Raw genomic sequence first — 23,543 nt, 5'->3', positions numbered from 1 at the left:
CGCTGCCCGTCCGGAGGGCGGCGGGTCAAGGGCCGGGCGGGCGTCGGGCCGGGCCCGGGGTGGGCATCCCTCCTCTCCCGGCCCTGTGCCCGGCCGGGCCCGCTCGGCTCCGGTCCCGGCTCTGCCACGCTCCGGCCCCGGTCCCGGCTCCGGCCCCGGCGGGTCTGGGGGCTCGGGGGGGGGGGGGGGGGCGGTGCTGCGCGGTGCGGTCCGCTCCGGTCAGGCTGCGGGCCGGCGGGGGGCGGCGGGGGCGCATCTTGGCTCCGAGCTGCTGCTGCTGCTGCTGCTGCTGCTGCTGCTGCTGCTGCTGCTGCCGGGCGGCGGCGGCGGCGGCGGGGCGGAGGGTGCAGCCCAGGGTAGCGCCTCCCACCCGCGCCGCCGGAGCCTGCTCAGTGCGCAGCGCAGACACGCAGGACCGCGCCCCCCCGAGGGCGACACAGAAAATCCCTGCCCGCCCGTGCCCACCCCTGTGCCACCCCCCCCCGCCCCGAGGGTGACACAGAAACTCCCTGCCCATCCGTGTCCACCCCTGTGCCCCCCCCGAGGGCGACACAGAAGCTCCCTGCCCATCCGTGCCCACCCCTGTGCCCTCCCGCGGGCGACACAGAAACTCCCTGCCCACCCGTGTCCACCCCTGTGCCCCCCCCCGAGGGCGACACAGAAGCTCCCTGCCCATCCGTGCCCACCCCTGTGCCCCCCCGAGGGCGACACAGAAACTCCCTGCCCACACGGGCCCACCCCTGTGCCCCCCCGAACCGCCCCTAGGGCGACACAGAAACTCCCTGCATCCCCATGCCCACCCCTGTGTCTCCCCGAGGGCGACACAGAAACTCCCTGCCCCTCCGTGCCCACCCCTGTCCCCCCCCGAGGGCGACACAGAAACTCCATGCCCACCCGGGCCCACCCTGAGGGCGACAGAGAAACTCCCTGCCCACCCCTGTGCACCCCCGAAGGCGACACAGAAAGTCCCTACCTCCCCGTGCCCCCCCGAGGGCGACACAGAAACTCCCTGCTCACCCTTGCCCCCCCATTGTTCTCCCCCCGAGGGCGACTCAGAAACTCCGTGCCCACCCGGGCCCACCCCCGTGCCCCTCCCCCGAGGGCAACACAAAAGCTCCCTGCCTCCCCGGGCCCCCCTGACGGCGACACAGAAACTCCCTGCCCCCGCCCCGGGCTCCCCCGAGGGCGACACAGAAACTCCCTGCCCACCCGTGCCCACCCCCGTGCCCACCCCTGTTCTCCCTCCGAGGGCGACTCAGAAACTCCGTGCCCAACCCTGTCCCCCCCCACCCCCGAGGGCGACACAGAAACTCCCCGCTCCCCCGTGCCCACCTCTCTGCCCCCCCCGCCCCCCACCGAGGGCGACAAACTCCCTGCCCACCAGGGCCCACCCTGAGGGCGACAGAGAAACTTCCTGCCCACCCGTGCCCACCCCTGTGTTCCCCCCAGGAGCGACACAGAAACTCCCTACCCACCCGCACCCAACCCCGTGGGGCCCTGAGGGCGACAGAGAAACTACCTGCCCCACCATGCCCACCCCCTTGCCCCCTCAAGGGCTACACGGAAACTTCCTGCCCACCCCGGGCCCATCCCTGTGCCCCCCCCCCCCCCCGAGGGAGACAAACTCCATGCCCACCCCTGTGCCCCCCCCGAGGTTCGACAGAGAAACCCCCTGCCCCCCATGCACACCCCCGTGCCCCCCGAGGGCAACAGGAAAAACTCCCTGTCCACCCGTGCCCACCCAAGGGCGACAGAGAAACTCCCTGCCCACCCATGCCCACCCCTGTGCTCCCCCGAGGGCAACAGAGAAACTCTCTGCCCCCCCCCCCCCCCCCCCCCCCCGGGCACCTGCCCCGAGGCTATGATGCCCAGCCCCTGGGAACCCCACAGCAGGCAGGATCTGGGTCGCAACCCATTTCCTTCTAGAATAATGGCTTATTATCGGAGAGGCATTGTTGCTTAGTGGAAAGAACACGGGCTTGGGAGTCAGAGGTCGTGGGTTCTAATCCTGCTCTGCCACTTCATTCATTCAATCATATTTTTTGAGCGCTTCCTGTGTGCAGAGCACCGTACTAAGCAGTTGGGAAGTGCAAGTCGGCAACAGAGAAGGTCCCTACACAACAATGGGCTCACAGTCTTGGAGGGTGGAGACTTAGCTGTGTGACTTTGGGCAAGTCATTTCACTTCTCTGGGCCTCAGTTCCCTCATCTGTAAAATGGGGATTATGACTCTGAGTCCCAAATGGGACAACCTGATGACCTAGAGAAGCAGTGTGGCTCAGTGGAAAGAGCATGGGCTTTGGAGTCAGAGGTTCTGGGTTCAAATTCCGGCTCCACCAATTGTCAGCTGTGTGACTTTGGGCAAGTCACTTAACTTCTCTGGGCCTCAGTTACCTCATCTGTAAAATGGGGATTAAGACTGTGAGCCCCCTGTGGGACAACTTGATCACCTTGCAACCTTCCCAGGGCTTAGAATAGTGCTTTGCACATAGTAAGCGCTTAATAAATGCTATCATTATTATTATTATTACCCCAGGGCTTAGAACAGTGCTTGGCACATAGTAAGCACTTAACAAATACCACCATTATTATTAGAATGCAATTAGTACAGTGCCACACCAGACCCCCGCCGCAGCAGCACCCCTCCCGCGGAGGGGACTCTGCCCCGGCCGGCTCCCCAGGGCCCCCCTGTAACCCTTACTATGTGCTGGGCACCGTACTGAGCACTAGGCTGGACGCAAGCAAATAGGGTTGGACACAGTCCCTAGCCCAGGTGAGGCTCTCGGTCTCAATCCCCATTTTACTGGGGCCCAGAGAAGTCAAGTGACTTCCCCAAGGTCACACAGCAGACAATAATGATGATAATTATAGTATTTGTTAAGTACTGACTGTGTGCCAAGCAAAGTTCCAAGCGCTGGGGTAGACACAGGGTAATCAGGTTGTCCCATGTGGGGCTCACAGCCTTAATCCCCATTTGATAAATGAGGTAACTGAGGCCCAGAGAAGTAAAGTGACTTGCCCAAGGTCACAAAGCAGACCAGTGGCATAGCCAGGATTAGAACCCATGACCCTCTAACTTCCAGGCTGGCGCTCTAGCCACTACATCATGCTGCTTCTCTGTATCCATGCCCAACACTTAGTACAGTGCCTGGCACACAGTAAGCGCTTAACAAATAGCACCGTTATTATAGCTGCAGGCCTGGCGGGGAGGAAGAGCCCTCTCTGGGGGCATGGACACCGGAGAGGCACCAGTCTTTCCCGAGGGAGGGGGCTTTCCGCCAGGGTGTGGCCGGACCGCTCCGGCCCGGACCAGGTGGAGTGGAGTAAATTAATGTCCGCGAGCCGGCCCTCAGGGCCCGGGGAGAAAGAGAGAGAAGGAGAGAGGGAGAGGGGCATCCTCCAGATCACAGCCTCAGTTTCCCCACGCCTGATGAGGGACAAGGTGCCCCCAGACCAGCAGACAACCGGAGGGGACATGAATGAGGTGGTGCGCTGGGTTGCCTGACATGTCCCGCCGTCGACCCCCGGCCCAAGTCCTCCCCCTGGCCTGGAATGCCCTCCCTCCACACATCCGCCAAGCTAGTTCTCTGGCATGGTTGGATGGGGATGCCCCCCACCCCCCTAGGCTTTAGTGCTTGGCGCACAGTAAGCATTGAACAAATGCGATGATAATGGTATATTAGAGGCTTCTCTGAGAAGCCGCATGGCCGTAGTGCTAAGTGGAAGGAACCCAGGCCTTGGGTTCTAATCCCAGCTCTGCCACATGACCAGGCAAGTCACTCCTCTGCCTCAGTTCCCTTGGCCAAATGATTCACTCTCTGTTCTGCCTGCTATTTAGACTGTGAGCCTGGAATGCCCTCCCTCTGCCCATCCGCCAAGCTAGCTCTCTTCCTCCCTTCAAGGCCCTGCTAAGAGCTCACCTCCTCCAGGAGGCCTTCCCAGACTGAGCCCCTTCCTTCCTCTCCCCCTCGCCCCCCTCTCCATCCCCCCACTACCTCCTTCCCTTCCCCACAGCACCTGTATATATGTATGTATGTCTGTACATATTTATTACTCTATTTTACTTGTACATATTCTATTTATTTTATTCTGTTAGTATGTTTGGTTTTGTTGTCTGTCTCCCCCTTTTAGACTGTGAGCCCACTGTTGGGTAGGGACTGTCTCTATATGTTGCCATCTTGTACTTCCCAAGCGCTTAGTACAGTGCTCTGCACACAGTAAGCGCTCAATAAATACGATTGATTGATTGATTGATTGATCTAACCTCAGGCGTCCCCTAGAGCCTTGCCAGTCTCTCTCCTTTGGAAGCGGACAGCACCATTCAAAGCAAACATTCAATCATATTTATTGAGTGCTTACTGTGTGCAGAGCACTGTACTAAGTGCTTGGAAGGTACAATTCAGCAACAGAGACAATCCCTAACCAACAACGGATGCATCATCAAGGCAATTGCCTCCAACATTTTACCCTCCCCGACCCTCGCTTTCCCCACTATTTTCAAGCCTGTCCATGTATCCTTAATCCCCGGCCCCCATCCATCCTTGATCCCACAACACCTCCAGTTATCTCACCATCTGTCTCCTACCACTCCTCTCCAAACCCTTTGACTGAGTTGTCTACACCCACTGCCTCCACTTCATCACCTCCAACTCTTTCTCCGGCCTCCTCCCAACTCGCTTCCTCCCACTCCACTCCAAGCAATTATCCTGCCTTTACTACTGCATCGACCTCCTCTCTGACATTCCATGTCTCCTGTCTTTCCCCGCCCCAGTCCATACATCACTCTGCTGCCCTGATCATTTTCCTTAAAAGAGTTAAGTTCACATCTCCCAGTCCTCCAAAACCTCCAGTCGTAGCCCATTATGCCTCCACATCAAACGGAAACTCCTCACCATCCACTTTAAGGCACTGGATTAGCTCTCCCCCTCCTGCCTTACCTCACTGATTTTCTCCTACAACCCAGCCCGCACACTCCACTCTTCTAATATCCACCTACTCATTGTACCTCAATTTTGTCTTTTGCCCCTGACCCCATTTCCATGTCCTCCTTCAAGCCTGGGACTCCCTCCCCCTTCACATCCAACAGTTGGCCACACTCCCCATCTTCAAAGACTTTGTAAAAGCCCCTCCTACTCCAAGAGGTTTACTCTGACTAAACCCTGTCTCCCCTATTCATTCATTCATTCAATCGTATTTATTGAGCACTTACTGTGTGCAGAGCACTGTACTAAGCGCTTGGGAAGTACAATTTGGCAACATAAGTACAAGTTGACAACATACTCACCCTCCCTTCTGTGGCACCTGAACACTTGGAGTTGTACCCTTTAAGCACTTGATATTCACCCCACGCTCAGCCCCACAGTGCTTATGTAACATATCCTTTCACAACACCGTTTCCTTTACTTGTCATTTATTTTATTAATAATAATAATAATGATGGCATTTGTCCAGTGCTTACCATGTGCCAAGCACTGTTCTAAGCACTGTCGGGGTTACAAGGCAATCAGGTTGTCCCACATGGGGCTCACAGTCTTAATCCCCATCTTACAGATGAGATAACGGAGGCACAGAAAAGTTAAGTGACTTGCCCAAAGTCACATAGCTGACAAGTGGCAGAGCCAGGATTAGAACCCATGATCTCTGACACCCAAGCCCGGGCTCTTGCTTTTCTAGACAGGTATCTGTCTGTCTAGAGATATCTATTTTCATTTTCATATCTGTCTCCTCCTCCAGACAGGGGGATCGTGCCTACCAGTTTGTGCATTGGAATTTCCCAAGTGCTTAGTACAGTGCTCTGAACACAGTAAGCACTCCACAAAATACCACCGGTTAATCCAGTCATTGATAACAGAAGCAGAGCATTCTACCAACCAGTCTCAGACTGCCCATTTTCTGCCTCAGCTTCACTCTGGCCCCCGACCCCTCTCTTTGACCCCCCCCCAAAAAAAACCCTAGCTCTCCCGGTCCCCTGTTGGCATCCCTGCCCTGGTCTCTGGGACAGAGGTGTTTCAACTGGAGCTGACCCAGATATGTGGGTGGTTATTTTAAGGATGCCCGACTCAGAACTCTATCTGTGCACCCCCAGTCTCCTCACTCAGCTCCTTGAGCTCACTCAGCCCTCACCTCGTCGAGATATTCATTCATTCAATCATATTTATTGAGCACTTACTGTGTGCAGAGCACTGTACTAAGCGCTTGGGAAGTACAAGTTGGCAACGTATAGAGACGGTCCCTACCCAACAGTGGGCTCACAGTCTAGAAACAGAGCAGGACGAGACGTGTCTCTGAGTAGACTCTTCACAATGCCCTTGTTGAATCAGACTATTGATCCTTCCCAAACACGAGACTGCCTCCTGCAGGGGTAACTTTCAGCCTCAGTGAGAAGAACTGAGCACTGTACCAGCTCAATACAGATTCGCACTCAATCAATGAATCAATCGTATTTATTGAGCGCTTACTGTGTGCAGAGCACTGTACTAAGCGCTTGGGAAGTACAAGTTGGCATCATATAGAGACGGTCCCTACCCAACAGTGGGCTCACAGTCTAGAAAGTGGGCTCACAGTCTCGACTGTCAGCCCTGTCTTCTTCAAGTACAAAGGGCAACTATATATACTAGACACCTGGTGAATGCAGGAGTCCAGAGCACAATCCTCGCTCTCCAAAAATTTGCACTTTAAATTAAAGATGCTTTGACTGCCCTCTGGCATCCTCTTGGCTAAGGTTAGACCAATACGACATCGTTAAGTTTCTCTTCTCATTCCCCAGTTTTCATTCATTCAATCGTATTTATTGAGCGCTTACTGTGTGCAGAGCACTGTACTAAGCGCTTGGGAAGTATAAGTCGGCAACATATACAGATGGTCCTTACCCAACAACAGGCTCCCCAACACTGTCATCTATCCATGGGTATACCCTCCTTGTGAACAGAGAATGTGTCTTCCAATTCTATTACACTGTATTTTCCCTAGGGCAAAGTTCAGTGTTCTGCCCATGGTAAGCGCTCAATAAATACCACTGATTGATCGAACCCTGCTGGAGCCTGCATTGCTACTCGTGAGAACAGATTCTCTCTGTGGCTCGCAAAGGTGGGTGTAGGGCCCTTCATCTCATCAGTGCTCTGCACTCAGTCCGTGCTCAATGAATACCATTGATTGGTTGATTGATAAGGTCCCTCCCAAGGTACCAGAGAGGATTGGAGCTGCTAAATAGAGCATCAGAAAGTGCCCTCCCATGGAAAAGGTCAACAACTGCCCAGGTGGGTCTTGGCCCCACCCATCAAGGTACCTGTGCTGGGTAGTCCCTCCCTCTGTTTACCTCTCAGGGAGGTTGTTTCGATTATCTACATGCTCCACTGGGTGCCACCTGATTCTGGGATTTGAGGAACAGCAGTTCTGTGGTCACCCTGTCCACACACTTCCTTGTGAAGCAGCGTGGTGTAGTGGCTAGAGCCTGATCCTTGGAGTCAGAAGCCGTGGGTTCTAATTCCGGCTCCGCCACTCATCTGCTCTGTGACCTCGGGCAAGTCACTTGACTTCTCTGGGCCTCAGCTACTTCATCTGTAAACTGGGGATTGAGACTGTGAGTCTCACATGGGCCAGGGACTGTGTCCAACCCGTTTGCTTGTACGCACCCCAGAGCTTAGTTCAGTGCCTGGAAAACAGTAAGAGCTTAACAAATACCACATTTTTAATTATTATTATTAGTAGTACACTCTCTTCCTGTCCCCTTTCAGCCTGTATCTATCCAGGAGGTAGAATACTTTCATTTGCTCCTTCTAAGAAAGCTGCTCTAGTCTCCTTAGATGTAAGTGCCACGTGGGGCAGGGACTGGGATCGGATTGTTTTGTAACCATCACGGCTGACCCTTAGCCCACCACTTGGTTATCCTTCTCCTCTGCCTTTTTCAGCTGTTTTGCCCTTCCCAAGAGCTAATATCCAGGTGTGGCCATCCATGGTTTTTTAGAGGTCCAGAACTGCATTTTGCTTTGAGTTTTATCCTCTTCCCATCCATGCCCACCCTGTAGTTGGTCATTTTTGGTTGCTGTCACCCATTAGCCGATGATTTAGGAGGAGAGTCAGTACGATTCTGTCTTCTCCCTGAATTGTAATAGGTCTGAGCCCATAGTCTTGGAGTCGTAGTTTGGATCAGTTTTCCTGGAGGAATTTACTTTACACTCGTACACACTGTAGCCCATCTCTAAGCAGACTCTGTTCTTCCCAGGGAGGGGAGAGCAGTGGATAGAGCATGGGCCTGAGAATCAGAAGGAGGTGTGTTCTAATCCCGGCTCCCCCACTTGTCTGCTCTGTGACCTTGGGCAAGTCACTTCACTTCTCAGTGCTCCAATTCCCTCATCTGTAAAATAAGGATTAAGACTGTGAGCACTATGTGGGACAGGGATTGTGTCCAACCTGGTTATCTTGTATCTACTCCAGAGGTTGTTAGAACAGTGCTTGGCAAATAGTAAGCACTTAACAAATACCATTATTATTATTATAAATGAGAGAAGCTGCCCTTCTGTTCATCCTGTTTAGTCTGAAAGCCCCTCTTGGGTTGTGTTGCCTCTCTCTCTGCCACAGGCCTCTGACAGGTGTGGCCCCGATCAGGCTACCTCTTACTGCACTCAGATTTTTCCCATTCTGCCTCTTCATGAACCCCTCAAGCAGTGGAGAATTCCCTTGGGCAAGGAAATCTCTCTGCCCTAGTGATGACACCTCCCCCAGTTGGTTCATTCCTCCCTAGAACTCTAAACTGGCCCTCCCCAACTCTGCCCTTTTTGGCCAGGGGGCTCTGGATCTCAACTGCCAACTTCCTTGGACTCCATTCTGTGTGAGAACTGTGAGAAATGGAAAAATCTTCCAGTCTCAAAGACTGGGGACAACCACGGTGGCCTCTATAATAATAATGACATTCATTAAGCGCTTACTATGTACAAAGCACTGTTCTAAACGCTGGGGAGGTTACAAGGTGATCAGGTTGTCCCACTGGGGGCTCACAGTCTTAATCCCCATTTTACAGATGAGGTAACTGAGGCACAGAGAAGTTAAGTGACTTGCCCAAAGTCACACAGCTGACAACTGGTGGAGCCAGGATTTGAACCCATGGCCTCTCACTCCAAAGCCCGTGCTCTTTCCACTGAGCCATGCTGCTTCTCCTAGACTGCTTGCCTCTAGACTGCGGGATCGTTATGGGCAGAGAACGTATCTGTTTATTGTTGTATTATATTCTCCCAAGCACTTGGTACAGTGTTCTGAGCTCAATAAATAACACTGAATGAATGAATGAGGGGGGCAGGGAGCAGGGGAGGAAGGGAAAGGTGCATGGGGAAGGGAGCAGGAGCCATATGAGAGTTGCCCGGCTCCAAGAAGACATGCCCTTGGTTTCCATGTTAACCGAGTCCCCACAGGAAACTCTCTTACCCACTTGGATGCACAAAACCTAGAGTAAGGTATTTCAACTCTAAGGATAATATTTAAGAGGCATGCAAAATGCATTTTCCCATTTAAAAAGGCATTAAATTATTCGAGATTGTCCTCTAATTATCCTCTAATTAATATCTTCTGGGGTGTGCTCTGGTTTGCTTCCTGTGTTTCTGGCAGTCTTGAAATTGATTCAGCATGTTTGGCATGCTCTCTATCCGGCGGGGTGCTTCGTGACATGGCTCCATCCTTAATCCTTCCTTCCCAACTGCATTGATACAGGGAGTGGAGAGGGAGGTGAGGGGTTGAGTCTGGAAGGTGGTGGTGGTCTATGTTCAGTTCAGATCCCCCCTGGACTCCACTAACTTAGAGAAATCTTTGTGAGGGAGGGGAGCAGAACCTGCACCTGCTCTAAGGTTCCCACCCCGAGGCCTGGCCCAGAACCTCCTGTATTCCACAGGGGATGGGAGCCTGGGGTGGCTTCCTCAATCCAGGGACCATCCCAGGGCTCCCAGTGGGCATCATGAGATTTCGGGGTGCTGATTTGTGTCTTGGAGACTGAGCTGGAAGCGAAACACCAAAAGAAATCAGTTGACATTTACCCTGATACCGCAGGGCTTAGCATTCATTCATTCATTCATTCGTACTTATTGAGTGCTTACTGTGTGCAGAGCACTGTATTAAGTGCTTATAGCACACACTAAGCACTTAACAGATGCATCAGCATCATCAGCAACCCTCCTCCCTCAGCCCCCCCGCCACACACAAATATTCCTGCATACACTACAAACACACACATAAACTCATCATCTCTGGCATGTGCATATGAATCCCTGCAAACACAAACAAATATCCCTTTACATATTGCCCCCACTCATTGATCCCTACAAATCTGGCACACACTCAGGTATTCTTGAACATCTGGTACTCAAAAAAAAAAAAAAATCCCTGCTCACTGGCACCCATTCAAATGTCCCAAGCATACAGGGCAGGCCCACCTGTCTTGCCTACAAGCACCGCTATACATATTGCAAATATGCAAATTTCACTGTACCACTAATAGACATTCAAGCAGCCACTGATAACATGCTTCATATTTCATTAGACCACCCCTGATGATGATTCCGTCCTGAGATAGGATGAGATCTAGGAGAGTGTTATCCTTGCAAAACATGGGCAGAGAGAGAATCTAGGAAAAACGGTCATGATAAAATTATCGGGACAAGGGTGGGTCAGAGAAAACACCATTAGATGTGGCCTTAAAGTGGTAGGCCATGGATCGCTTGGGAATAAAGAGGATATAATACAGAATTCAAGGATAGAAAAATGCAATGCACAAGAGAAAAATTAGGATATTGCAGGAGAGCAGAGACTGTTCAAGGAGTTTGGATGAGAAACAGAGAATCAGAAATAGGAGGGTACTCAGTTTTGAACCCCAAAATGTTCTCCATTTGGCCTGAATGATTACAGCGGGTTCTGTCGGCGCAGGGAACTTCCTGCTGAGGCATTCCCATTGAGCCAGTAGCAGACAGCTCCCTGCATCCAACTCCCTCCATCGGATGCTGTGGAAATACAAGGTGCTGGCAGTTCTAGGAGGCTGGAAATTACTTATTTAACCCCTCTATGTCCTTTGCTCCCTCAATATTAACATATTCAGTGCTTGCTGTGTGCATTGCACTGTACTAAATGCTTGGGAAAGTACAATATAATAGAGTTGATAGATGCAATCCCAAACCAGGAGGAGCTCATAGTTGTATGTATCTTTCCTCATTCCTAGAAGCCGCTCTTCTGCACCGTGAAAACCAACTCCCATCGACTTAAGGTCCCTTTTTGGGGGCAGCCAGCAGTGTGGCTCAAAGGAAAGAGCACGGGCTTGAGAGTCAGAGGTCATGGGTTCAAATCCCGACTCTGCCAATTGTCAGCTATGTGACCTTGGGCAAGTCACTTAACTTCTCTGTGCCTCAGTTACCTCATCTGTAAAACGGGGATTAAGACTGTGAGTCCCACGTGGGACAACCTGATCACCTTGTATCCTCCCCAGCACTTAGAACAGTGCTCTGCACATAGTAAACGCTTAACAAATGCCATCATCATCATCACCAACCGCTCGGCAGTGGCAGCTCCCTCACCTTCTGAGCCCTTTATAGCCTCTCCAGAGGCTCCTGAAGCCAAGTTACTGTCGTACTCACACACACACACCCATTCATGAACACCCACCCTACCTGTATGACCTGGTCACTAGTAATGGAGAGATCCTGGCCATTTTTCAGATGAAGCTCAAAAGGCAGACCATTGCTCTATCCATTATTTGAAATTTTGCTTCATTATCAATTTAAATGGTCTGTTTGGCCTTTTTTCTTGTAGGGGCCTCTTTCCAGCAGCTGAGCCACAACACTCTTCACCTGTTCCACCCAGGGGAGCTGTGTTGCTGGGAGCTTTGAAGGATGCTGGTGAGCTGATTGGATTCCAGGATCCTGTTGATAATCCTGGCCTGGTATTTGATACTGAATAAGGTTCATAAGTTCATAGGTGAAATCACTTAAAGATCAGGATATGGGGTCGTGGGTAGGGCCCAGTCTCCCAACCTTACAAAAGGACAGGAAGGGCCGCAGTTTGAAGCGGTGTGACCTAGTGGAAAAGATACATGGCCTAGGAGTCAGGAGCCTGGGATCTCATCCGGGTTCCTCCATTTGCCAGTGGTGTGATCTTGGACAAGTCACCTACCTTTTGGGGGCCTCAGCTTCCTCATCTGTAAAATGGGGATGTAAAGAAATACCTGTTCTCCGTCTCCCTTATGCTGTAAGTCTCAAGTGGGATGGAGACTGAATTTCATTCATTCATTCATTCAATCGTATTTATGGTGTGCTTACTGTGTTCAGAGCACTGTACTAAGCGCTTGGGAAGTACAACTTGGCAACATATAGAGACAGTCCCTACCCAGCAACGGGCTCACAGTCTAGAAGGGGGAGACAGACAACAAAATCTGACCTGAATCTGACCTGATTATTCTGTATCAATCCTATTGCTTGGCTTGGCACATGGTAAGAGTTTAGCAAATACCACAATAACTACTATTAGTAGTAGTAATACTTTTTGTCTTCTTCTTTGTCCATATTTCACTGGATTTGGATAACAATCACTCATCCTATCCCAACTGGATTATTGCATCAGCCTCCTTTCTGACTTCCCAACCTCCTGTCTCTCCCACTTCAGTCTATACTTCACTCTGCTGCCTGGATTATCTTTCTATAGAAACATTTTGGACACATTACTCCCCTCCTCAAAAATCTCCAGTGGTTGCCTATTAACCTCTGTATCAAGCATAAACTCTTCACTATTGGCTTCAAAGCTTGCTCCCTCCTACCTCACCTCCCTTCTCTCCTTCTACTGCCCAGCCTGCACCTTCTGCTCCTCTGCCACTAACCTTCTCTCTGTTCCTCATTCTCGCCTGTCCCGCCATTGACCCCTGGTCCTTGTCCTACCTCTGGCCTGGAATGCCCTCCCACGTCAAATCCTCCAATCACAATTCCCCCCTTAAAAGCCTTACTGAAGGCTCACCTCCTCCAAAAGGCCTTCCCAGACTCAGCCCCCCTTTCCACAGCTCCCCCTCCCCTCCCCGTCACCCTGACTCACTCCCTTTGTTCTACCCCCCACCCCACAGCACTTGTACATATATGTAAATATCTGTAATTCTATTTATCTATATTAATGCCCATTCACTTGTTTTGATGCGCATATATCTATAATTCTATTTACTTATTTTGATGCAATTGATGCCTGTTTAATTGTTTTGATGTCCGTCTCCCTCCTTCTAGACTGTATGTCCATTGCGGGGAGGGATTGCCTCTCTTTATTGCTGAATTGTACTTTCCAAGCATTTAGTACAATGCTCTGCACGTAGTAGGTGCTCAGTAAATATGATTGAATGAATGAATGAATGAATATTAAGTTTTGTGTGGCCAGTGAAAATCTCTGCTTGAGTGTAAAGCTTCCCAGGTCTAGCTCGATGCCTAATTTTGCTCTTCAGGTCTACAGAAGACCCGCATTTTGAATGACTTGATCGTGAGAGGTTTGAGGGATTGAGATGGCATGAGAGCAGCATTTGGGGTTGGGGGTGAGGAACAGACCAATCCCTCTGCTTGTTCCTGTCAGTGGGCAAAAGTGAAGCCACCCCTGGAGAGAACAGCAGAGATAACAGCTCATCAGGAAAAAGCCAGGTTTGGTGTTGGTGAAGTGGAGGAGAGAATCAGTCTAACAACAGGCCCAGGATCAAAGGCTGCATGGATTCCATAGGCTAAAGCAAACTGGAGCTGTGGACTGGAAGAATGATTGGAGGGGGATGAGGTGAATATGGATGCTTTGGAAAGGACTGCTGGGAGTATAAAACACTGTCTTTGGATTGGGAAATGTTAGATACCATGGGGGATGGGTGGGTTGAGGCAGGGATGTGGTGAGGGAGGAGGACAGGGATGTGATGCTCGTTGTGGGCAGGGAGTCAACTCAGTTGCATTGTACTCTGTCAAGGGCTTAAAACGTGCTCTGTACACAGTAAATGCTCAATAAATGTCATTGGTGATTGGTGATGGGGAGGGAAGGTATGGTGGGAAAGGGACATGGCAGAGTGCAGTGCATGTGACTTACTACTGGGTGGTGCACCTGGGGAGCAACAGGCTATATGATGGGGGATGGTATTTTCTTAGTGATACCAGGATGTAACTGGTGGAAGGCCAGGGTGGACTAGGCACCATTCCCATCCAGGATTCCCCAGGTTAGGAAAGAGGCCCTCTGTCTGTAAAAATAGCTCCACGCTGCCCAGGTTGGCAGTCTCATCACAATCTGGCAGGTTTTGCAATGTTCTAAGCATCGGGACAATAAGTCTGTCTTCCCAAGATGTGCCCTCACACCTCTCTCCGGCTGAGCCGCTTCAGTGACCCAGCTGATAAGAAATATTTATTCTGGGGAGGAGACATTGAGTAATAGGTTTTATTTTTACTCATGTTGGGACTATTTCTGACTGGTCCTTTGTCTGAGACAAGACCTGAGGGAAAGAGCGAGTGGAAATACTCTGTAAGCGTCTCCGAATTCAAACACTATCTCCCAATTCCCAGTATCATTTCCCTCCAAACACAGGACTAGAAGCCCAGGACCACAGACTCCTGAGTTTTCCCCTCCACCACGGGTCTGCATGGAATGGTCTGGAGTCCCCTCAACCTGCCATCTAAACCACGGCAGTGAAGTCTTTTCCCCTTACCCCTGACAGGATTATAGGACAGGCAGAAGTGCCTGGAGGACAGAATGGTGGAAAGGTTGTGGTGGTTTCTCACTCTGAGCTGCTTACCTGAAACATTGAGGTGTTGAACTGCCCTCTCCAAACAATGTTCACACAAATATTTTAATTGCTAAATTCAAATTCGTGTTAAGTTTTGGTCAGATTCTAATCTCATTGTTCTACAAATCTGACAACCCCTACCTAGAAATTGGAAGCTCCCTGTGGGTCAGGGCCAGTGTCTGAATTTCTTTTCATACAATTATCCCAGCAATTAGTACAGTGCTTTGCACATTCTAAAGCACCTAGTAAAGGCAGTGATAATGATAACCATCATCATCATTTTCAACAGGCCCAAGCTTTCCTGCTTGTTTAGGTTGGACTTTCTTTTGTCCCTGCCTAATTTCTAGGCTGTGAACCCATCTTGAAAGGTGTTGGTTGGATGGTTCCAGAATCAGAAAGGCTGAGTTAAGCAATTCATCTGAGAAGCTAGCGTCAGCTGAATCTCTGTCTACCAAAAACAACAAGCGGCTCTCCATCCTACTAAGGGCAGAAAAGTCAAGACCATTTTCTGTTTTTGAACATAAAAGAATCTATTTTCCCACATAATTTACCCTGACATGCCAATAATGGCCTTTCCCCAACTTTCACCATTCTCTCTCTCTCTTTCTCTCTCTCTCTCTCTCTCTCTCTCTCTCCCTCCCACCCCACACACACTCCTCTATATCGGTAGGAGATACCTGCAGTTGGTATGCTCAAAATAGTCATGCAAATCCTGGTTCCCAGGAAACCATTAGCAGTAGAGAAGGTCAAGGCAAAGCACAGTTAATTGTTTTAAGATCTACTGCCTGGTTTCCATTCAAGCACAGCATGATTACCACAGTTATCATTGATTCACTTTGCAGAGAAGCAGCATGGCTCAGTGGAAAGAGCCCGGGCTTTGGAGTCAGAGGTCATGGGTTTGAATCCCGAGTCTGCCACATCTGCTGTGTGACCTTGGGCAAGTCACTTCACTTCTCTGAGCCTCAGTTACCTCATCTGTAAAATGAGAGCCCCATGTGGGACAACTTGATCACCTTGTATCCCCCCAGCGCTTTGAACAGTACTTTGCACATAGTAAGCGCTTAACAAATGCCATCATTATTATTGTTATTATTATTATTGATGCCAGAAAGGGTAATAGTCATAGTAATAATAAAAAACAATGGTATTTGTTAAGTGTTCACTATGTGTCAGGCACTGTATTAAGTGCTGGGGTGAATATAAGCAAATTTAGTTGGACACAGTCCATGTCCCACAAAGGGCTTTTTTCATCCCCGTTTTATGGATGAGGTACCTGAGGCACAGAGAAATAAAGTGGCTTTCCCAAGGTCACAGAGCAGACAGGTTGGGGAGCCAGGATTAGAACTCAATGACCTTCTGACTCCCAGTTCATGTTCTGTCAACTATGTCATGCTGCTCCGCTAATAGTAGTAATAATATTGATTAATTTTTCACTATCTGCAAAGCATTAGATTAAGCTCTGGAAAGGAGTATAGAGTTGGGAATTAGAGATGGCCCCTGGCCCTCAAGGGGCTCACAATCCAAAAATATCAGTTGGAAGAGGGGACTGGAGTCAGACATGGGAAAGTACTTTTCATAAAAACATGGACAAATACACACACAAAAAACAGAAATCAGTAGGGTATGGGGCTAGAAGAGAAGAATTTTAGGCTTCTTGTGGCTCAGAGCCCAAGGCACATCTATAGTCACAGCAACTCCGTGTAAAGTCCCCTGAGAGCTTGATTTTGTCTACCAACCAGATCGTATTCTTCTAAGCAATGCTCTGCACAAAGCTGGCACTCAGTAAATATCTGGCTGATTAATTGAGAAGCCACCAGTCTCCTTGAAATTTTGTGAAGGTCTCGTGCTCGTTTCCCATTGGAGGAAGGCAGATCGGGATGGAGTCTCCTTGATGGTTCTAGATGAGCTGCTGTGGTCTCCCTGGGAGGCAGAGTGGCTATCTTCTATGGGGGACAATGATCCTGCTCAGCTGCCGTTTAAATCCCCGTGGGCAGAGCAGGCACAGATCATGTTCAAAGCAGGGGCCTAAGGCTGCAGGGGCCTGGATTTTGGGCCCAGTCCATGACCAGCGGCCCATAGGTGCATGTGTTCTGTGATGGCCATGCTGAGGGCAGGGTGAGAGTGACAGATGTAATGGCCTCACTTCCATAAGGCCATAGATCCGATACCTAATAACATTACCAGTGTTACTGGAAGTATCCATGGAGGCCAGGGAACAGCAGACAAGATCCTAGGACACAGCTCCTCCTGGGTTTCCATTGCTGCCCAGAACCCCAGGGATGTAGATTTGGGATGGTGCCTCAGGGACCCAAATGCCCCATCCTTTGAGAAGCTCTGGTCTTCTAGCCCCACATGCTCTGGTGAATGCCTCATTCTGTTCACTCTACCAGCTTCATCTTCAGGTGTGTGAACCAAAATGCATGGCCAGTCCACGATCACCCACTGCCAAATGCGAACAAGATTTTGCCTGGTCTAAATGCCATTCATCAGCCTCTGGTGCATATGCATTGGGCCTTTAAGAAGGTCTAAAATGCTGTGGATAATAATAAATAATAATGATGGGATTTAAGCGCTTACTATGTGCAAAGCACTATTCTATGCGTTGCAAGGTGATCAGGTTGTCCCACGTGGGGCTCACAGGCTTAATCCCCATTTTACAGATGAGGGAACTGAGGCACAGAGAAGTTAAATGACTTGCCCAAGGTCACACAGTGCACCATGCTTACTGAGGCACATTTAAAGATGATGTTTAACAGCATGACTGAATGCGTTAATGAGTGTGAATTAACATTTCTTTATTCCACACTTTGGCTTCTCCTCATCTGCAGTTTATTTCCTGAGATTTTTCAGTCTTGGTACTTTGTTCCAGATTCTCTTTGCTCAGGCTGAAATGCACTGGTAAATTCTGAAATCATCGACTCTTCGTCTTTATGTGTTTCAAGGCTTATCTTGCCAGAAAGAATCTCACTATTGTGTCCTCTGGTGTTCTGGAGCAAATAAAGTATAAAGCTCATTTCTAAGATTCAAACCCCAAATGGCATGATTTACAGTTAATAGTTTAAATAATCGAGAAAGCATTAAGCAAATCCTGAGAATCATCATTTTGACAATGAGGCAATGTTAGAGGCTCACCTTGGGAGTTAGCAACTGTGCTGAGAAATTTTCCCCAGGCAAGCAGTAAAAAGGCAGACTTGCCTATGTGCTTCCTATAAATGGTTTTCATTGGCTACTGCTCTTCAAACATCTCACAGGTGGCAAAATCAATGCAATTGGCATTCTAAACAAGTCTCTCCAACAGATGCCAACGTTTCTGTAGGCAGGGATGGAGCTAGAGTTCAGAGAGGAGGCAGTGAAGCTATGATAAAAAATAGTGTAGGAAAAATATTAGCGAAAATCATCTTCTTGAAAACAAACTGCTGAAACAGTGACTACAAGTCGCCAAAATCTACAGTTTTAATAAGACTGGTGATCACATTTATTAAGCACTTACTATGTGCCAAGCACTGTTCTGAGCGCTGGGGGGGATACAAGGTAATCAGGTTGTCCCACATGGAGCTCACAGTCTTAATCCCCATTTTCCAGATGTGGTAACTGAGGCACAGGGAAATTAAGTGACTTGCCCAAAGTCACACAGCTGACAAGTGGCAGAGCCAGGATTAGAACCCTTAACTTCTGAGTCCCAAGCCCGGGCTCTTCCCACTGAGCCACGCTGCTTCTCATTTTTGGGACAACCCATCCAAAAGATGTTCACCTCAGTCAAAGCCACCTGATAATAATAATAATAATAATAATAATAATATTTGTTAAGTGCTTACTATGTGCCAGGCACTTTACTAAGCACTGGGGTAGATACAAGCAAATCGGGTTGGACGCAGTCCGTGTCCCATATAGGGCTCACAGCCTCAATCCCCACTTTACAGATGAGGTAACTGAGGTACAGAGAAGTAAAGTGATTTGCTCAAGGTCACAAAACAGACAAGTGGCAGAGTCAGGATTAGAACCCATGACCTTCTTTTCTGAATCCCAGACACATGCTCTATCCACTACACCAACTGTTCTACAGAGTCCTAGCTCATTTTTGGTGTCATACAAGGAAGAGGCAGCTGAAGAGAAGGGGAGAGCACAGAGAAGTGGACAACACCTAAATCCTCACCTTGAGTGGTGGTAACAGTCTCTTGCAATCTTCACTTTTGATTGTTTCTGGAAATTGTCTTTTTCAAAATAAGACGACCAAAAAAGACAGCATTGTAGGGTATTAGAAGGATTGGCCCTACTCTCCTAGGTGTATACAATGATGTTACAGAGACAAGCTTGTTCCCAAGTAGGGTAGGTCCCCATCAGTACCCTGGACTTGGAGATGGCTTAACTTCCAAATCTTTCAAGTGAGATGCTATCACCTTAACGACTCCTCACATTACCCCTACATCTTTGGAGCATTATTAGTCAGGGAAATGTGCAGGTTCAGTTGGCCAAGTCATCCCTGGAGTTCTCCCAAGCTTGTTGTGGGCAGGGATTCTATCTGTTTATTCTTATACTATACTCCATCAAGTCCCTAGTACAGTGCTTTGCACCCTGTAAGCACTCAATAAATATGACTGAATGAATGAATGACTGAAAATGCCCCAGAGCTTTCTGCATTGAGAATGACAGGCTTAGGAGTTAGAAGACACAATGCAAGCCTGGAAAAGTCTAATGGAAGGGTCAATCGAAAAGTGTCCTTCCTTCCAGTAGACCCTGAAAGAAACTTCATCTTCTTCAGAAAAAAAAAAAAAAACCACACACTCCCTCCCTGGAAAGTTGTGTTCCCGTGACTCTTTGAAGTATCAAATAGCCCACAGGATCTCATTATTTTCTTAGTGTAAAGGGGGAAAAGCAAGACCTTTCCTCCTTAAAACATCAAGATACCCTAACCTCCTTACATTTCTCCCAGTAGTTACCTTCTTGTTGCCTCTTAAATGAGTAAAATGACTTTTTTTTCTCTTTTTTTCCCATAGGAAAAATGTTAGGATGTTATGGGAAAATTCACACTCTTAGGCCCTGGTGAAATATTTTTATAGATTAGTACCATAAACGGTATAGGAAAAGATAGTGCAGAACCCAGACTGTGAGCCCGTTGTTGGGTAGGGACCATCTCTATATGTTGCCAACTTGTACTTCCCAAGCGCTTAGTACAGTGCTCTGCACACAGTAAGCACTCAAAAAATACGATTGAACGAATGAATGAATACCTCACAAGGAGGTGAAAGAGCTCTCCGAGGTGATGGATATGGAATGGTTTGGACACTTAAATCTCGAAAGATATAGGTTGACAAGGGAGAGGATTCAAGTCTCCAAAATCATGAGAGACAAACACAGGATGAACAAAACAATGTTGTTCATCAAATTCCATGAAATGTAGATAGGGGTCCCTCAATTAAGTTTGACTGTGGAGGGTTCAACAGAAACAAATTAAAACATATTTTCAAACAGGATGGTAGGCATAAGGGCACAGGGTTCATTGCAAGAGTAATCCTTTAAGTTTATATTGTACTCTCTCAAGAGCTTAGTACAGTTCTCTGCACACAGTAAGTGCTAAATAAATACAACTTATTGATTGATAAGTTCAACATTGAGAAATCTGGACTGTGAACTCTAGACTGTGAGCTCGTTGCGGGCAGGGGATATGTCTGTTCATTGCGATATTGAATTTTCCAAGGGTTTAGTACAGTGCTTTTCCCACAGTAAGCACTCAATAAATATGACTGACTGAATGAATCAATGAAGTAACTTTCCTCCCTCGTGGCATACCTCAACTATTATCCCAGAAAGTTGTGTAGCTGGTTCAAGAGATGTTTGGATTAATTCATAAACTAGAGCTCCAAATCTGGTTATGAGAGGGAATACTAAAGATGCCAGAGGAAAAATTTAGGGATTTTAGATGGCTTGAGAAAGGTTGGAGACACAGATATGAGGTTCAGGACAGGGTATCTACAAGTAGCAAAGCAAGTGTGGCTCAGTGGAAAAAGCACAGGCTTTGGAGTCAGAGGTCATAGGTTCAAATCCTGACTCTGCCAATTGTCAGCTGTGTGACTTTGGGCAAGTCACTTAACTTCTCTGTGCCTCAGGACCTCATCTGTAAAATTTGGGTTAAGACTGTGAGCCCTCTGTGGGACAACCTGATCACTTGTAACCTCCCCAGTGCTTAGAACGGTGCTTTGCACATAGTAAGCACTTAATAAATGCCATTATTATTATCAGCAACATTTTAAAACTCTTAGTGATTACAATGAAAAGCAATTCTCCTAAAACCTGCTTTGACACATAGAAATCAAGTTTAAAAATATGGAAGACCATTGTTGGGATGCCTAAACTGATGAAAAACAGTGATGCATGACTGTACTCAAACTGAATACTTTCACTAATCACTTATATAAAAAAGCTTTATTCATTCAATCATATTTATTGAGTGCTTATATACAATTACTACTCTTAACTGAACTCTTCACAGTTTCACTTTTCTGTCCCAACCCCATTCCATCCTCCCTCTGGGAACATTTGACATTTAGATTGCAATTTGAGCAAACTTTTCATCAAACACACAAGCTAACACTGAAAGAGAAGTCTAGGGAGAAGGAAGAGCAGGGAAGAGGAGGAGATGGTGGAACTAATTTTTGATCCAATGTGTATACAGCCATTTGTGACTTTTTCCTCTTCAAACTCAAAGAATAGATATAGTGCTTGGTTTGCTACCAAGATAAGCATGATTCTGGGCCCTTGATTCTATGAACACCAACATTCTTCAGACGTAAAATCTGTTAAATCAAATTGATCTCTGAAAGCTCTTTACATACTTAAACATGACCAAGTTTCCAATTGTAAGCCATTAAACCATCGATTACCTGTACCTCATTACATAATTCCTAATGGAAGAGTTTGCAACTGCTAAATGTTAGGAATAAAAATTAATTCATATGCAGCCATAATGCAAAAATGCCATTTTAAATACACACAAAGCCCATTTAAATTAATTCCAAAAGAATAAACTTGTAAAGAATCACAAGCTGTGCTGCTGCCTATAAATACCCCTGATTTCGAGAGTGGATTCATAAAGAGGCTTAATGACAGAAAAAAATTTTGACGAAAATACTGCATTATCAAGTAATGAAATGCTGCTGCAGTCTTTTTATAACAGCACAGGAAATGGTTACACACACACACACACACACACACACACACACACACACTCTAGAACAATACAACCAAGCCCAATGTTGCAAGTCACCAAATCTCACATGCTACCCAATTGGTGCCTATCCATCTCCTTCACTACACTGAAGACCCAAATCTAACTTTCTCTAGATACCCATTGGAGTTACCTTGGCCTTGCAGAAGTGAATGGAGTCTTCGGGCCTAGAAGCTCTCCTCCACCTAGGATCCTCCTTCTAGACTCTGAGCCCGTTGCTTGGTAGGGATCGTCTCTGTATGTTGCCGAATTGTACTTCCCAAGTGCTTAGTACAGTGCTTTGCACACAGTAAGTGCTCAATAAATGCGATTCAATGAATGAATGAAATCTCAGAGAGGGTTGTCTGGGAGAAACCTCTTACCACCGGCTTTAAAGCACTTAATCACCTTGACTCCTCCTATCTTACCTCACTGCTTTCCTACTACAAACCAGCCACACACGCATAGCACCTCTAAAGTCAACCTACACATTGTACCTCCATCTAGTGCATCCTGATGCCATTCTCTTGTCCACATCCTGCCTGTGGCCTGCAACCCCCTCCCTCTTCAAATCCGACAGACCATCACTCTCCCCACCTTCAAAGCCTTATTAAAAGCAAATCTCCTACCAAGAGACCTTCCTTGATTAAACCCTCATTTCCTCTTCTCCCACTTGTAACTGTGCCCTTTATTCACCCCTCCCCCATAGTACCTAAGCAAATATCTTTAATTTATTTCTATTAATGTCTTTCTTCCTCTCTAGACTGTAAGCTCAATGTGGACAGCAAATATGTCTACCAACTCCATTATATTGTTCTCTCCCAAGCCTTAGCACAGTGCTCTGTAAACAGTAAGCACTCAGAAAATACCACTGACTGATTGATTGATTGAGAGGCAGGACCTGGACATTTGGGAACCAGTGTGTTCCTTGCAGAAGCTCCACGTGTATGAATAGAAAACAGACAAAAAATTTCCCTCCAATTTACAATCCCAAATCCCATCAGATCTCACCAGCTGCATGAAGCTTCACCCATCAGAAAAGTCATTCTGATAGTTTGAAGTAGCCTCCGCTTATGGAAAAATTGGTCATTATTTTAGGCAGAAGTTTCACATTTAGAATCCAAAAAGTCATAAAACAAACATATTTAGAATTGTTTCCTGGCCCCAAGAGAGATCCTTACGTTTGCCCCTGATTTTTCAGGGAGTGACACATATCCATCCAACTAGCTGGAATTTCTGTATATTTCCATCAGTTTTCTCCAATCCTGCCCTTTTTTCTTACATACAATATTTCCCCAGGTCTTTGTGGTTTTAGGCAAGTGCTGGGGCCGAAAGACTAGACCCTCATCTGCTGCCTAACAATGATAACTTTTTTTTGAGTGTTTGGATGGCAGTTCAGCCTTCCCCACCCCACTCCTATATCTGGCTTCCCAAACCTCTTATCTCTGTCAAATAATTTTGAGAATTGGAACTGGGAACCTAAAACAAGCTCATCATTAGTTACAGTTCTCAGAAGAGACTTGAGCAGCAGGGCGTCAGTGTACTAAATCGAAACCCATGAGCTGCAATGCTGAGCAGTATGCTGCTACACATGTTC

This window comes from Tachyglossus aculeatus, chromosome 3 (genome assembly GCF_015852505.1).
Source record: "Tachyglossus aculeatus isolate mTacAcu1 chromosome 3, mTacAcu1.pri, whole genome shotgun sequence".
In the NCBI taxonomy this organism is placed as follows: domain Eukaryota; kingdom Metazoa; phylum Chordata; class Mammalia; order Monotremata; family Tachyglossidae; genus Tachyglossus; species Tachyglossus aculeatus.
The sequence above is the reverse complement of the archived record's forward strand: the minus strand, read 5'-3'. Positions refer to the sequence as shown.